The following is a 15745-nucleotide window of genomic DNA, read 5'->3' on the forward strand; positions in this document are numbered from 1 at the left end:
TGTGGAGAGTTCTGGAGTTCCAGATGTCAAAATGTAAATAGTGAATAGCATGTCACACACACACCCAGTTGGACCAGTCAATTTGTGAACTGTATCAGCTCATGCCCCCATGGTTATGAGCTTTTTGTTTGGAAAGGTTGGATGTTCTTGTCTTCTCATTTCATTTGAATCAGAATCAGAAAAAACTTTGACTATCCCTTAAGGAAATTGCTTGTGAGGCTGCACATTACACAACAAAACAAAAATACACAGTACCACATACTACAATATCTATATAAACATTTTAAAAAGTAGCTACTGAGGGCTGCCTAACCCTACTCCTGGAGATCTACCACCCTGCAGAGCATAGGAGCTGCCCTAGTTAAACACACCTGATACAGATAATCAAGCCCTTTAGTAGCATCTTAGTACTTGAGCCAGCTATGTTGTTACTAAGCTGGCTCTAATACTGAGATATTACTCAAGGCCCTGATTCTGTGTATCAGGTGTGTTACATTAGGGCTGCACCTAAGCTCCAGGAGCAGGGTTGGGCAGCCCTGAGTTAGACCAATACAGCTTTAATTTAAAAAGTGAAATGCTATATTGGAAATACTCTTGCGAGCCATATTGTGAGTTTCTGGAAGAATCATTTAAACAGCAGTGAAACAGTTCACGTGGGACTAAATGTGTTTCTGATTCTGCAGACAGCTGGCTAACAGTATACGCTGGAGAATGACGGACATATTTTATACAGCTCAACATATAAGCGGCGCTTTCCACATAGTAAAAAAAAAAGCTTTATAAAAATAATGAAATCCCATCCCTATATGTAAATGCGTGCATAAGTCATCGTGTCACCCTCTCTCTGTCAGTCGGGAGGTAATGTTGAATGGTTATTTACTCACAGGATTTTACCTGCCTCTCTCCTGACACTGAAACACCCCTGCCTTCAATTTGCACATTTCCATGACCTTATGTAACTCACTGCATTGCTGGATCATAGAGTGTTCCTCACTGGCAGACGGCAGTTTGTGAGGCTCCAGAACTCTGTGTCAGAGATTGCAGTGAGCAACACTGGGGCCCCTCAGGGACTCATCCTATTGCCCTTTTTGTTTACTCATCAGCTGTTGCCATCAACAGACAACTCATCGACTGTAGGATACATCAGCAATGGAGGTGAGTCAATGGGCCCGTAGAGGACTTTGTTTTGTGGTACAGTAAGAGCAATCTGCAGCTCGACACCAGCAAGACAAAGGAGCTGCCATTGGAATTCCTGCATGATTAGGAGCCCCTGAGACCCGCCACCATCCAGGGGGAGGAAGTGGATGTGGGACAGGGCTACCAGTACCTGGGGGGTCCACCTGTACAACAGACTGGGCTGGGTGGGCAACACAGCAGCACTGTACAAAAAAGGCTAGAGCAGACTCTACTTTCTGAGGAGGCTCAAGTCTTTTAATCTGTGTAGCAAGTGGCTAAGTATGTTTTATCAGTCTGTAGTGGCCGGCGTGCTGTTCTACACTGAGACCTGCTGGGGCAGCGAGATCAGTTCAGGCTATGCCAAATGTCCAAACAACTCATCAGAAGGGCCAGCGGAGAAGACGATGTTGGTAAAATAGGACAACATTACTGGACCTGTCCTGGAGCCCTTTCTCCCCGCAGCACATTCCATCAGCAAGCAAAGAGCAGCATGCCTGCAGTAAAGCAAGGTGGGGGTAGCATTCTGCTGTCGGGGTGTTTATTTGCAGCTGGGACTGGAGCACTAGTCAGGATAGATGGGAAAATGGATGCGGCAAAGTACCCTCAAATTCTCGAGGGAATCCTGCTGCCCCCTGCCAGACATTTCACCTTTCAGCATGGCAATGACCTGACACACACCACCAAACTCACTGTACAATGGCCGAAGGAGATAAAGCTGAATGTCCTTGTGTGGCCCAGAGCCCAAACTTAAACCCCACTAAAAAGCTGTGGAATGACTTGAAGATTGCAGCCCACCAGCGGGCATCAGCCAATTTGACTGAGCTTAAACAATGAGGGCCTCTCCTGGAGCCGGCACCTTATCGTGGTGGAGGGGTTTGCATGTTCCAATGATCCCAGGAGCTAAGTTGCTTCATGCCCCTGGTAGGGTCACCCAAGGCAAACAGGTCGTGGGTGAGGAACCAGACAAAGTGCGGCTCTTTAGACCCCTTATGGTGACAAACAACATAGATTCACGTTTTCCCTCGCCCATACGTGGGTCACCGAGGCCCCCCCCCCCTGGAGCCAGGCCTGGGGGTGGGGCTTGATGGCGAGCGCTTGGTGGCCAGGCCTGCACCCATGGGGCCTGACCGGGCACAGCCCGAAGAAGGCACGTGGGTCCCCCCTCCAATGGGCTCACCACCTGTAGGAGGGGCCAAAGGGGTCGGGTGCAGTGTGAGTTGGGAAGTGGCCGAAGGCGAAGACCTTCGCAGTCCGATCCTCAGCTGCAGAAGCTAGCTGTAGGGACATGGGATGTCACCTCTCTGGTGGGGAAGGAGTCTGAGTTGGTGCGCGAGGTTGTAAGGTTCCGACTAGATATAGCTTGGTCCGCATTGTCGGCAGTAAGTCGAACTCGTTTCTAGTGAGGACTGGACTCCGCCAGGGCTGTCCTTTGTCACCGATTCTGTTCACTGGAACAGTTCGCAGTCAAGTGTGAAGTGGCTGGGATGAAAATCAGCACCACCAAATCCGAGACCATGGTTCTCAGCCGGAAAAGGGTGCTCTCTTTGGGTTGGGGCGGGAGGTCCTTCCCCAAGTGGAGGAGTTTAAGTATCCCGGGGTCTTGTTCTCGAATGAAGGAAGGATGGAGTGGGAAATCGATAGGCAGATCAATCTGGTGTCAGCAGTGATGCGGGCGCTGCATCTATCTGTCATGGTGAAGAAAGAGCTGAGCCAAAAGGCAAAGCTCTCAATTTACCAGTTGATCTATGTTCCTACCCTGACCTACGGTCATGCGCTGTGGGTAGTGACTGAAAGAATGAGGTCGTGAATACAAGCGGCCGAAATGGCTTTCCTCCGCAGGGTGGCTGGGCTCTCCCTTAGAGATAGGGTGAGAAGCTCGGTCATTCGGGAGGGACTCTGAATAGAGCTTCTCCAGATGAGGTGGCTCTGGCATGTGGTCAGGATGCCTCATGGACGCCTCCCTGGTGAGGTGTTCCAGGTATGTCCCACTGGGAGGAGGCCCCGGGTCTCTCAGCTGGCCTGGGAATGCCTTGGGATTCCCCCGGAGGAGCAGGACAAAGTAGCTGGGGAGAGGGAAGTCTGAGGGAAGCAGGGTTTCCCTGCTTAGACTGCTGCGCCAGCAACCCAACCCAGAGAAGCGATAGAAGATGGATGGATGGATGGATAAACAATGAGGAAGAGTGGGCAAATACTACCCAGTCTAGGAGTGCTAAGTTGGCAGAAAAGTATCTGAACAAACTCAAGACCACAACCAGAAGGGGGTTCCACAAAGTATTGATGCCGGGGGGGTGATTCGTTATGAATCTCAGTTATTCTTTTCTATTTTTGATTGTCTTTGAGCACTGTAATTGGCAGAGATGAACTGGTCAGCAGTTCTGGTACTGTATGTGTACCCAAAGCTAGACTGAAAATAATTATGGAGGAATTATCACACTGTGACACCTCGGTTCTGTTCGGACTGGAACCCGCCAAAAAAGAATGTTTTATTCACGCATAGCCACGTAGTTCACATATTAGTCCCAACACATCTATTGGCTGTCATCACTGTCCATCATATAATACCTGCATTAACCCAACAGTCACCTTTTACAGTTGAGAGTATATGTATATGTGTATGTGTTCAAAACTGTTGTTATATTTATAAAGCGACTGTTTTTTTGACTCGGGGTGATTCCTTTCTATAACCTCTGTAGGCACACCTATATGTATGTAAGTTTCTGTGTAAAAACATCCTTGTTTGTACAACCTTGGTATACATTACATTCAGTGTGTTAGCAGACAAAAGTAATTTGTATTCTGATAATGTATATACAAGTAAATCATAGTTACACAGTTACACAATTGATATATATATTATATTTCCATGTTTGCGTCTACTACACTATTCATCTTCAAAGGCAAGACAAGGCTTTCTCTGTGTGTTGTCACGCCAGTCTGTACAGAAATGCTGGTACGATTCTGCCAAACAGTAACAGGGAGCACATCTGCAACGACTCATCTCCTCTGTATCAGAGGAGAACACTAATGGCTTGTCAGAGGCAATGAGATGACTGGAACCCTATCAGATTTCTCCTAGCAGTGTGGGTGTGTTCATCTGAAAAACCCTTTCTGATTGAGTACGTATTTATCTCCATTTTGCATTTTGTTTTAGTCTCTCTGTGATTATTATTGGCTTTACTTTTAACTGGTGTTATTACAGTGTTATTATCCTAACCGTATTCCTTGTATTGTCTGGGATAGGCTCCCTCTATAACTCTAACCAAATACATTTATATTGGAATTAAAGGTAAATATTAGTAGTGGTCAGTGGCAGTTGCTAATCAACATTATTCATGGCAGAAATTCTAGAATGACCCCCTCATATAATCCATACGATACAATTTGATTAAATTGTAGTTATATTTCAAAATGTGGCCTGTGTTAGTCATATGAATGTGAAATAATAATTTATTGTATCTATCTGTCTGTCTGTCTGTCTATCTATACAAATTTATTTGGATGAATGAACTCCTTGGGGTCACCTTAGTTACGCCCCCTCAGAGAAAAGCCTATGGACTTGGCAGTATTAATCCTTACTATAAATATTATAGTAAATATTAAAACAATAATTACATTTATTGGATTATTAGATTTATTAGATTTATTATATATTATATTACATTAATTACATTGTAGTCCTAAATATTTTGCATTGGTTGACAATTTCAATCAAATGTAGCCATATCTTGCCTGTTTCCCGAGGCTTCAATTGGCTAACTATGGGTGGGAATTCAGAGAGACCTCCACATTCAATAATATATGGGTATTTGCTGAATCTATATGTATCACAATTTTTAGCAGTTTTTGTTGAAGAGCATTTCAGGTTTGCATTTAAAGTAAAGACAAGGGCCGGAGCAGGTTGAAGAGCATACACTGGAGCAGCGTGTTGCCGTACCCACTGTTACAGCCAAATCAATGACCGCAAGATAAAAGACCCAAACCAGCTGGCTCAACGATCTAAGGTTCTTATTTACGAAAGAAGTTAAGCGCCAAAGCAAAAGTCCAGGAAATATAAGAGAGCAGCAAAACAGAATATCAACTCAGACAAACAAAAATCTCAACAGCAGGAACACTCAGCGTGGTGTCGTCTTTCCTACGAAGTTCTCCTCCTGATGCAGGTGGACCCGGGACTCTAATAGGGAAGACTCCACCCATCCAACAGGTCTCACCTGTAATCAATTAGAAAAGCAAACCACCACCACCACCTGCAACCTAAACAAAACCCATAATGCAGCCTTACCCGGAATAAACAGGAAACCGAAGAGGGACGTAACACCCACAACATGACAAAACATCTTGGGATCCCGAATGGTGACTCCCCAACCAGACAGGCAGTCCAGTCCCACCCTCTGGAAATGGCCATCCATCTGCCGCAGCCAGGTATTACGTGAGCATCCCCTTGGCCTGGTCCAACAATGAGGATCCTGTGAGATAGATCACCATCAGGGAATTGAGCCACATGGTCATAGTGCCGTAAATGATGTTCCTTCACAATTTAGGTAATGTGCCTCCCCTAGAAACCACTTGTTTGACACAAGTGAAACCAGTGGTACCCAAGATTCTCCTAAGAGACACAGTACCGAAGGAGTCCAGTCTTTATCTCAGCTCACTTGATAGCGTGCAGGTGTTACAGCCATACAAGAAGACAGGGATGTTCAAGCAGATGTTCAACACAAAACATTCCAATTGTGACTGTAAGTTGGTTATGTTTAATGTTGAAGAGTTCAAAAACCCCCGACATGGGCAGAGACTGAAGAGAAAATAAGTAATCTGGGAGGGAGTTCCACAGGTAAAACACTCTGTCCCCCACAGAGTGGAGTTTAATCCTGGGAACATGAACGCGCCATCTGTTGTGGGCTCTGTGGTTTCGATTGCAAGTTCAGTTAGTGAGAATTTTTTTGAGGCATGGGGGCTGTTCCATGGATGCACTGGTAGCTCAGGAGTAGGATTTTATAGATAATCCTAAAGGAAACAGGAAGTTAATGAAGTGATTGCAACACTGGAGTGATATGGTAGTGCTTTCTCACTCTCATCTGGATTCTGGCTGCACTGTTTGGATGTATTGGAGTTTCTGAATCTTCCAGGTTACTGAAGAGGATATGGGAATGTGGTTGCCAGAAAATGTGATATGAGTTATAGGAGAACGCTGGACTTGGTGGGGGGTGCTGACCAGAAGAACTATTTTTGAGCTATTTAACTGCAGAATGTTGAATTTCATGCAGTCTTTAATCTTCTTAAAGTAGGTGGTTTGAGGTTAAGTTGCAGATCCAAAGAGTCTACAAATCTGATAGAGGACAATGTCAAAATCAACAGTGTCAAATGTGGCTGTCAACTGAAGGAGGATCAGGAGGGAGAGGGAACCAGAATCAGCAAACATCAGTAGGTCGTTTGTAATCCAGAGAAATGCTGTTTTGGTACTCTGAGCCTGCCGAAAGCCAGACTGAAACTACTCAAAGAGATTGTTGAAGTTGAGATGTTCCTGGAGCATGATCACAACCACCTTTTCCAGTATCTTAGAAAGAAAAGGGAAGTTGGATATGAGCCTGTAGTTGGTTGGGACTTTTGGATCCAGTGTGGACTTCTTAAGAGTAGGGGTGATGACTGCAGTTTTTAATGCAAGTGGATGTCCTGCTCTGAGGGAGTGAGTAATAAATGAAGTTATCAAAGGACATAGGGCTGAAAATAAGGCCTTAATCAAACCTGTGGCTAATGGGTCAAAGGTGAAGGTGGAAAGTTTCATTCTATTAATATCCTGAATAACTTCAGTTAAATGAACTAGGAGTGGAGGGGTATTTCTAATTTGAGAAACAACAGCACAGAGAGGAGTGGAGGGGAATTTCCAGGTTGAGAATCAACAGCACAGGAGAAGGGGAGGGGAATTTCCAGGTTGAAAGTCGGCAGCACAGAGAGTCTAAGAACGTGAGCTGGTGAGCAGTGATGATTGTACACTGCCCGGCCAAAAAGTCACCATTTGAATTTATATCAGCAAATACTTAAGAGCCAATGACTGGATCATTATTACAGCTCAGCTACGTTATGCAGCAATAAAGTGAAGTCAGATGAGTACCTGAATCTACTGAATGGCCATGTTACACCTCCATCCATCATCAATGGATTTTTTTCTTCCCTGTTGGCATGGGCATATTCCAGGACAAGAATGCCAAGATTCATTGGGTTTGAACTGTCAAAGAGTGGTCCAGGAAGCATGAGGAATCATTTTCATGCATAACTTGGTCACCTCAGAGTTGTGACCTTAAACTCATTGAAGGTCTTTGGGATGTGCTGAAGGAGGCTTTACGGAGTGGTTCAACTCACTTGTCAATACAGGATCTAATGCAATCTAATGGAATTAATGCAAATATGGATTAAAATAAAGGGTGAGATGTTGCTTAAGCCTGCGGAAACAATACTATGACAAATGTGCACCATAATCAAAGCTAAAGGCGGTCCAATGAAAAATTCAAATGGCGACTTTTTTTTTGGCCGGGCAGTGTATATTCTTCACCTTGGTTTTAAATTGAGCAATGAAACAATTGCACTGTTCCTCAGTGTTCTCTAGATGAGCAAAAGGAGGATGTTTCAGGAGATGGTTGACGGTACAGAAAAGCCGCTTAGTATTTCCAGAGTTATTATTAATTATGTTGGGGTAAAATGCTCAAGTGACCAAGCCTCTTTGAGGGACTTAAAATAGGCCTTTTTATGAGACTTATAGGCTAGCTTATGAAAAGTGAGCCATGGGTTTCATAGTGCCACTATAGTACCCGACCAACAGCTTTTATTTTCCAGAGGTCTTGGTTGAATCAGGGAGCTCAGTGTACAAAAGAGACGGCTGTTTCCAGAGGGACATGATAGTGAAGAACATCGCCCAGTGGCCCGTGGGGCCATTCTGCTCCTCCCCATGTTCCTTGATCTCACTCTGCTTCTTGTCTGATGTTCTCCAGTGTCTTCCTCACTTGTCTCATTCTGTGCTTCCTGTCAAAGGTGTTCCTCGGGATTCGATGATGTCTCGTTTTGTCTCATCTGACTAAGTGTATAAGTGTTCGCATTTCCACGTGTGTTCTGCCCTTGAGTAGAGTCACACAGAAACTCAACCCAGACCCTAAAATGAACCTCTCTGCTAAATAGTTCTTATCAACTTATAACATTTAGGCAGTGATGTGACAAGAATTTCCATGTTAACAGGTGAGGAGTGAAAATTTCTTCATGATCTCAGCAAGTCATGGCAAGTAACGGGCTACAGCACCCAAAGCTAAGGGAACATTGGTGAGGGTCTCTGGTCAAGTATGGGGCTACAGTTCGTAGTGTTAGGGGTCACCGGTGAGGGTCCCTGGTCAAATAGGGTGCTACATCACCTGGAGCTAAGGGGACACCAAATGAAGGTTTCTGGTCAAGTAGGGGGCTACAGTAGCTGCTGCTAACGGGACACTGGTGAGGGTCCCTGGTCAAGTAGGGGGCTACAGCACCCAGAGCTAAAGGGACACTATTGAGGGTCCCGGGTCAAGTAGGAGGCTACAGCGCCCGCAGCTAAGGGGACACTACTGAGGGCGAGGGTCAAGGTTTCTCACCAGTGCAAGATTCACTTTTTGTTTGTCTCTGAGTAATGAACGTTTTAATGTGCATTAATAGGTATAATACAATAAAAGATATAAGATCCAGTGAAATGTTTAAAACAAAATAGTTCAAGGCTGCTTTAGCTCCTTTCTTTTTATTATACGTTTTGATATATTTCAGCTTTAGCTACTTATGTACCATCTTTAATAAATTGATGAGTGTGGGGGCATTACTGTTAACCACCATAAGTTGTGTCTGTTTTCCTGTAATGCTCACCTAGAAACACTCCTTTGATTGAAATTGTCATTGACCTGCCTCTCCTCACCTGGTGGGGTTGGTCAAAGTGTTTCTCAGCTGTGACTGTGCAGTCATGCAGCATGCCTGTGCACGAATCCCAGGATGCAACAAGGTCAATCACTGCTTCTGTAAAATATTCAGATGATCGTTCAATATACTGTGACCTTTCTAGTCTACTGGCTTGTTTTATCATATGACTTATTTGCATAGGAAATGTCTGTATGACAGCTTTAAGGGATTTCAAACACTGATTTCTACTTTGAATGTGAAGATTTAGTACATTAGATGTCACTAAGCTCAACAATATATGTAAATGTAAATTTAAGTATTTGTATGATCTTTCCCTAATTCTGTCCAAATACCCAAAATAATAGATTGCATTGAAGTCATTGATCATCCAGTTGCTTGTCATGTGACAATCTCTAAATAATTTATGCAGCTCAGAGGTGAGCCAATTTTTTGCCAGTTGTTTTGTTTTGTCCACATCAATGCATCACTAAGTTCAATGCATGACCATCCTAAGGAAGTACCATCCTAGCAGTGACCTAGCAATCGCTGCTGGGGATGTGAATTCAGCCAACCGGCAAGATCATCTCTCATTTGCTAATATTCCTTGTTCTATTTAAAAGCTCTATTTATAAGTTCAATTTTTAAATTATTTGATTCATAAATACGTGTGGATTGTAGCTAATCCCATGTATATAGGCTACTGTAAATAAATATGTTCATTCTTGAATATTCAGTATTTCTGTCATGACTATTTCCGAAAAGCATGAACCTGCTGAAAGCTATTGTCAGCATCACATTCTAAGCATCAGCTCACCAGCTTAATAGTCGCACAATTAAAGGCTCAGACAAACAGACTAAATATGGCTACAGTAGACTGACATTAGCAACCAATGGGAAATGTTTATGACTACAGTGTAATGAATATTTTATCATTTACTATAATATTTATAGTAATGACTAATACATGATCAAGTCTGAAACTAAACCTGGGGGTCTGTCTAGAGTTTGCGTCACTGAAGATGGTCAGCAGCTGCCACAGGCAGTGATCTAGTTAACATAAGCTCATGCGGAGAGCGGCACACAACAAATGTGAAGTGGCCCATTGCAATGTGCACTGGAGTATGAAATAAGATACACGTACAACGTACACTTTCTGAGGTCAGAATTGAAGCCTATATACCCAATAAAACAATATTCATGATGATTTCAATTAAATTTACTAGGAATGATGGACCTCAGCCTAGTGCCACTAACTTACCACCAACATTAAAACATAGTAAATAACCAAGTGTAACAAAACACATATATCACTTGGGATCAGGGATTGAATTGTGTGGATGGAAAGAGATTACAAGCTTCAACAAGAAATATCAAATTAAATGTTATAATTATCAATGGTATTACAAATGTATTGTAACATTTTTGAAAAGTATTATTCAAACTTTAGTAATATTGTGTTTACACTCCAACATGAATACACATAATTCATTAAAATACTTAAACACCTTGCTCCCTGGAAAGCATTATTCCCAGAGTGATATTTAAGAATGACAATATTAGCAGTGGTGGGTGTGACTGTTGTGTTTCATCTCCAGCTCTGTCTGTGTGGAGTTTGCACGTCCTCCTCATGTTGTTCAGGTTTTTTCTGGATAATATGGTTTCCTGCAACAGTCCAAAGACACGTAATTAGGCTAATTGGCACTTTTAACTTTCCCATTGTGTGTCAGTGTGTCCTTGTATGTGGGCTGTGATAAGCTGGCAGCCTCGTGTCCTGTGCTGGCAGGAATATGCTACAGATCCCCCTAAGACCCTGATCAAAATAACTATTCGGAAGATGGATGGAATAATGGAATATATAATAATTTTATGATCAAAGTAATATTTGTTGGTATTTTTCATCAATTTGCCCAAAATTCAAATTCATGCAACGTTATAACTTCTGTGAAGCATGATGGTAGTGGGTGGTGAGTGGCTCAGAGGAATGGTGCCTGTGATCAGAAGATCCCTGGTTCAAGCCCGACCTCAACAGCACAGTCACAAGCCCATGGACCCTTGAGCAAAGCCCTTAATCCCTAGCTCCAGGGGCACTGCAAGTTAGCTGACTATGCACTGTGACCCCCAGGCTATGTCTAGCAAAACGGGGCAGGCAAAGAGAAGCATTCCAATGGACTTGTGCAAATGGCAAATAAAACACATTTGTTTAACCTTTGGACAACTGTCAGAGCACAGGGAAAAACACATGGGCATGCATGAAGATCTGAAAAAGACAGAGAATTTCATTAGCTTGAGGCCTATAAAACAGTACAGTCAGAGTATCATCATTGCCTGATTGCTTTATTTAAAGAAAATTAGATTTGAAGGCTGCTGTTAAAAATGACTATCCAGCTTGATCATTTTAACGAGACTGGGTAAATATGCCAGGAAATGTGAGGCAGAGGCTTACTTTCAGAGAAGTTGCCACTTTTTAGATACATCTAAAACACCTACAGTAATGTACTCAATCTCAGTTTCAGTGTTTACAATGATCTATAGTGTTCATACTGGCATTACAGGGTAACACTGAAACAGAAACTAAAAAGTATTACAGTAACTCTTACCATTTACAGCATGACCTCTAGTGGACTTTCATGGTATAACAGAACTGACATTAACGTGGTGAAGCACATAAGCTGACCAGCACAACAAATATTACACAGTGCTAAATAGTAACTGCATGACAGAAATAATTACAAAGAACCTCCCTTAAGAATATGGAGAAACACCTTTTGAGTGCAGTTTAGCCACATTACAGATGAAATAGCATGTTTTGGGGTTCTGAAAGCTTTGGTGAAATGTCATGTCAGGTAGATGGGGTCAGATCTCGTTCATGCAATGATAGCATTGCAGGGCCAGTGTCTGTTGTATGAGTATTGTGCTACCACACTGGAGCGCAGTCAGGATGTGCCTACAGGGAGGGCAGCTAGGGAAATCACCACTGCAATTCAATGTAATTTCATAACAGTACCAATAATTACATGGATAATTGTTCACCTTTTTCATTAATTCAGCTATGTAGTTCATCGCAGAATTACACACATTAAGAAGTTAAGCTAACTTACACAATATAACTGTAATTTAATTTATTATAAAAATATATACATTTTTATACTCAAGCACATAATTACAGGGGCATCTGATCTCATGCAACTGTATATGAAATTTGCAAACAATAAATACTTAGCCAAAAAAAGCACTCTGACCACCTTGTCAAACTCATTTCAAAAGGAAGTGGTTAGCCAAAGTTCTGCTCATACAGAGAACCGACTTCCTGTGACTTAGCGAATTACACGTCTGGCATTTTTTCATCAACACTTCAAACAACATTTCCTAACTCCTGCCAAACTAAGAATTTTTGGACAAGGCTGAAGGAATTAATGTCAGCTGCTAGACCATTTATTCATTTGACACGTACAGTAACAGCCCTGGGATGGACTGGAATCCTGACCAGGTAGTTTTCTTGCCTTCTGCCCTATGATTCCTGGGATAGGATCTAATCTCAGTGTAACCCTGCCCTTGATTAGTAATTGGAAGATCATTTATCCATCCATCCATCCATCCATCTTCTAATTATTTATCCTGGTCAAAGTCACAGGGGGAACCTCAAACTTATCCTAGAACCTCAAACTTATCCTAGCACCATAGGTCACAAGGCTGGAGTACAAGTTGCAGTCCATTGCAGAGCACATGGGCTTACATATACTTTACTGCAGCAGCAAATTATTTGCCAGCACTAATTAGCCTACTTACATGTCTTTGGACGGCACTGGAAAACAAGAAAGCCCAAAGGAAATCCAAGCAATATGGGGAGAACATGCAAGCTCCACACATACAGAGCAGAGGAGGGATTCGGGCTCCCAACAAAAGAAAGGTGAGGCAGCAGTGCTATCCCTGAGCAGAGTCATTTTTTGCACCCATTTTTACATTTTCAACCAAAGGGAATCAGTTCGTTATGCAATTATTCATCTGGATACCCAGAACCAAAATAAGTGGTTGAAGTATGAGCTGGTGGGTGTGTCACTGCATCCTCATGGGTTCTGGGTTCTCCTGGGATTCAAACAGGCAGTTTTCAAGTTTAGGTCTTGTGTTCTTAACCACTATGGCCCAGTTGGTATTTGTCACTTATGAAGGGTGAAGAACGAGGAAAAAATATGGACAAAATAGATCGAATTGTTCATTATTCAGTTTAATCCATCGGTATCTTACTATATCTTTAATAACCACTTATTTAGTTATTGGTCACATCCATCCTATGTCAATCTCAGAATTCACAGGGCATAAATTTAGGAGCTGTGATGAGCTCAGTTTAACAAGCAAAATCATGATGGAAATCATATTTGTGTCTGTCATACAAATATATACATTTAATTTATTTTCACTTGTTGAAATATCACTATAAAGGTGGATAACTGTGAAATGGGTTTGAATTTGACAGTCATTCTAATTATATGAGAGAAATTTTAACAAGGAAAACATTGTTTCTGTGTATCCCGGTGGGTAATTTCAATTAGAAACACTTCAATCTAAAAGCAATGTCTCTGTAGGCAGGTAAGTGATAAGGTCTTTGATGTGATAAATATGCAGCTATTTCTCTGAACTGCTGTGACAGATAGATAAATACTTTATTCATACCCTCAGGGAAATTCAGGTACTTTTATATTTGTTGCTGTTTACAGGTTATATGATCAGCAAATTCTCTAATAAAAGTACTTTTTTATTTCATAAATCACAGGCATATCATTTAGCAGACTATGGCTTGTCAAAATGACCTCTTCTTCTAATGCTGTGATTAGGAATAAAATGGTTTGTTTTAAGTGAGTAAGATGAGTAAGACATCAGTTCTGTCAAGTTTTTCTGCACTGTTTATGGCTACTCTACAATTTGGGAACCTCAAATCATTTGTTAGAATGAACCAATGTATATTTTGACACACGTCAAAATATACATTGGTTCATGTTCATCTATAAAACTCTTCTAGGTTTGCCTCCTCCATATTTGTCACCGGATGCAAAAATGATCTGTTGTTTACAATACCCGTAGTGCCAAACTCTTATTATTGAGAGTACCCAAAGCAAACACAAAGTTTGGTTTATTATCATTCCAGACTGCTGCCGACAGAGACTGGAACACATTAAAATGAGACAATTTGTTGTCGTTGCTAGCTTTTAAAAACCTTATTCAAGACTATCTCATAGATATATGTAGTTGTTTCATATCTGAATAATTACTGATGAAAATATTGCATGTTTATACTGCATTTTGTTTTTGTATTATTTGTTTATGTGTCTTTATGTCTTTACCCCTTGAACAAGGTTCTTTTGCCTTTTGCCAGGCCATCAATGTAAATAATTAATTGCCCTTAGTGACTTGCCTGGAAAAATAAAGGTTAAATAAAAAAATAAAATAGTTATGCAATATGGAGTAAAGGAGGGGGGTCTGGACCTAATTTCAAACAACAGAGGGTACAAGGTAGTGGAACACCCCAGAGGGAGTGGTAGTCCATTGCAGGCTATATACCCTTTCACACTATCAGCAATTCAGAGATGCCAATCAAATTAATGGTGCTATCTTTGAATTGTGGGAATCAAACCCACACAACATCAGAAGAACTCGCAAACTCCAAAGAAGCGCAAAGCAATTTGAACCAACAACCCGGAGTGACATGCCTACTCACTAAACCTTGTGACATGCGGCAACATATTTCAAGAAATACCAAGAAAAAATAAACTCAACCTCAGCTGACCGAAGAGGTCTAAAACATATTTATTATATTATTATTGTAATATGTTAGTAGATTTTATGCTACATTTATTCTACATTTAGACAAAGGTACTATACTACGCCTGTTGGTGGATAGCATAATGTAGTTAAGAATGGAACAAATCTGTGATTTTTTTGCTCTAGTAGGCCTGTTAAACATCAAAGACAATAATTCTTCTTCACAGTTAATACTATTGAAAATTTTAATTAACTTTGGTGAGATTCCCTGTAAATTCGAGAATGATAAAATTAAACTGGACTAATGTAAAAGTTAAATCTAGATTTTACTTCCCATACATTATTAAAAGCTTACTTAGAGTGAAAGACTACGCATAAATATTTCTACAGATTCAAACCACGTTTTATCAAACATACAAAAGCCATAATGTCGTGAATCCCAAATCATATACATATCATCGTGTAGAACTGATTACTCTAAAATCTATTTACAATAAATGTAAATGAAAAACATGCTAGTTTTGAGGAGCAACATGCGAGATGGGTAAGACTATGGAGCGTGACGTCGTGTACCGGTTGTCCGCTGGGGGCGCCAGCGAGCAGCCCGCGCTGCTGCATTCTCCGGCCGTGTGCTGTGCGTATGAGATCATTATCGGGAATCGCTGCAGGACGGGTCAGCCAGGCAAACATTTTGAACTCTCTCTGAGACAGCGAAGGATGAAAACTGCGCCCGAGCTGCTTGCTTACCTCTCTATGGTTCATCCATAGGCGCCTTTCTGCATACAAGAAATTGCGTCAAGACTCGTCAAGTGCTATTTTGGATTTACTGAGAGTACATTTTTTTTCGTCAGGCTTCGCTGCAGATGAAATCCACTTCATTCCCTAATCATTCCTCGTCCAGGGTTTGAGAGGCAAACTA

The 15745-nt window shown here is 41.8% G+C and overlaps 1 long non-coding RNA gene across 3 annotated transcripts; it reads right to left on the bottom strand.

Annotated features, from left to right (window-relative positions):
* Positions 1-4919: 4919 nt before the first annotated feature.
* Positions 4920-15710, bottom strand: LOC111849947 (uncharacterized). Of its 3 annotated transcripts, none has more exons than XR_011992382.1 (4): positions 15574-15710; positions 10578-10734; positions 9092-9189; positions 4920-5639 (listed from the first exon to the last, which is right to left on the bottom strand). It is a non-coding gene; the product is annotated as an uncharacterized lncRNA (long non-coding RNA). The 3 variants fall into 3 exon arrangements; XR_011992381.1 differs by having other exon boundaries at positions 9043-9189; XR_002839662.1 differs by lacking the exons at positions 4920-5639; positions 9092-9189 and having other exon boundaries at positions 10443-10734.
* Between the last annotated feature and the right edge of the window lie 35 nt (positions 15711-15745).

Source organism: Paramormyrops kingsleyae, chromosome 7 (genome assembly GCF_048594095.1).
Source record: "Paramormyrops kingsleyae isolate MSU_618 chromosome 7, PKINGS_0.4, whole genome shotgun sequence".
Taxonomy (NCBI): Eukaryota; Metazoa; Chordata; class Actinopteri; order Osteoglossiformes; family Mormyridae; genus Paramormyrops; species Paramormyrops kingsleyae.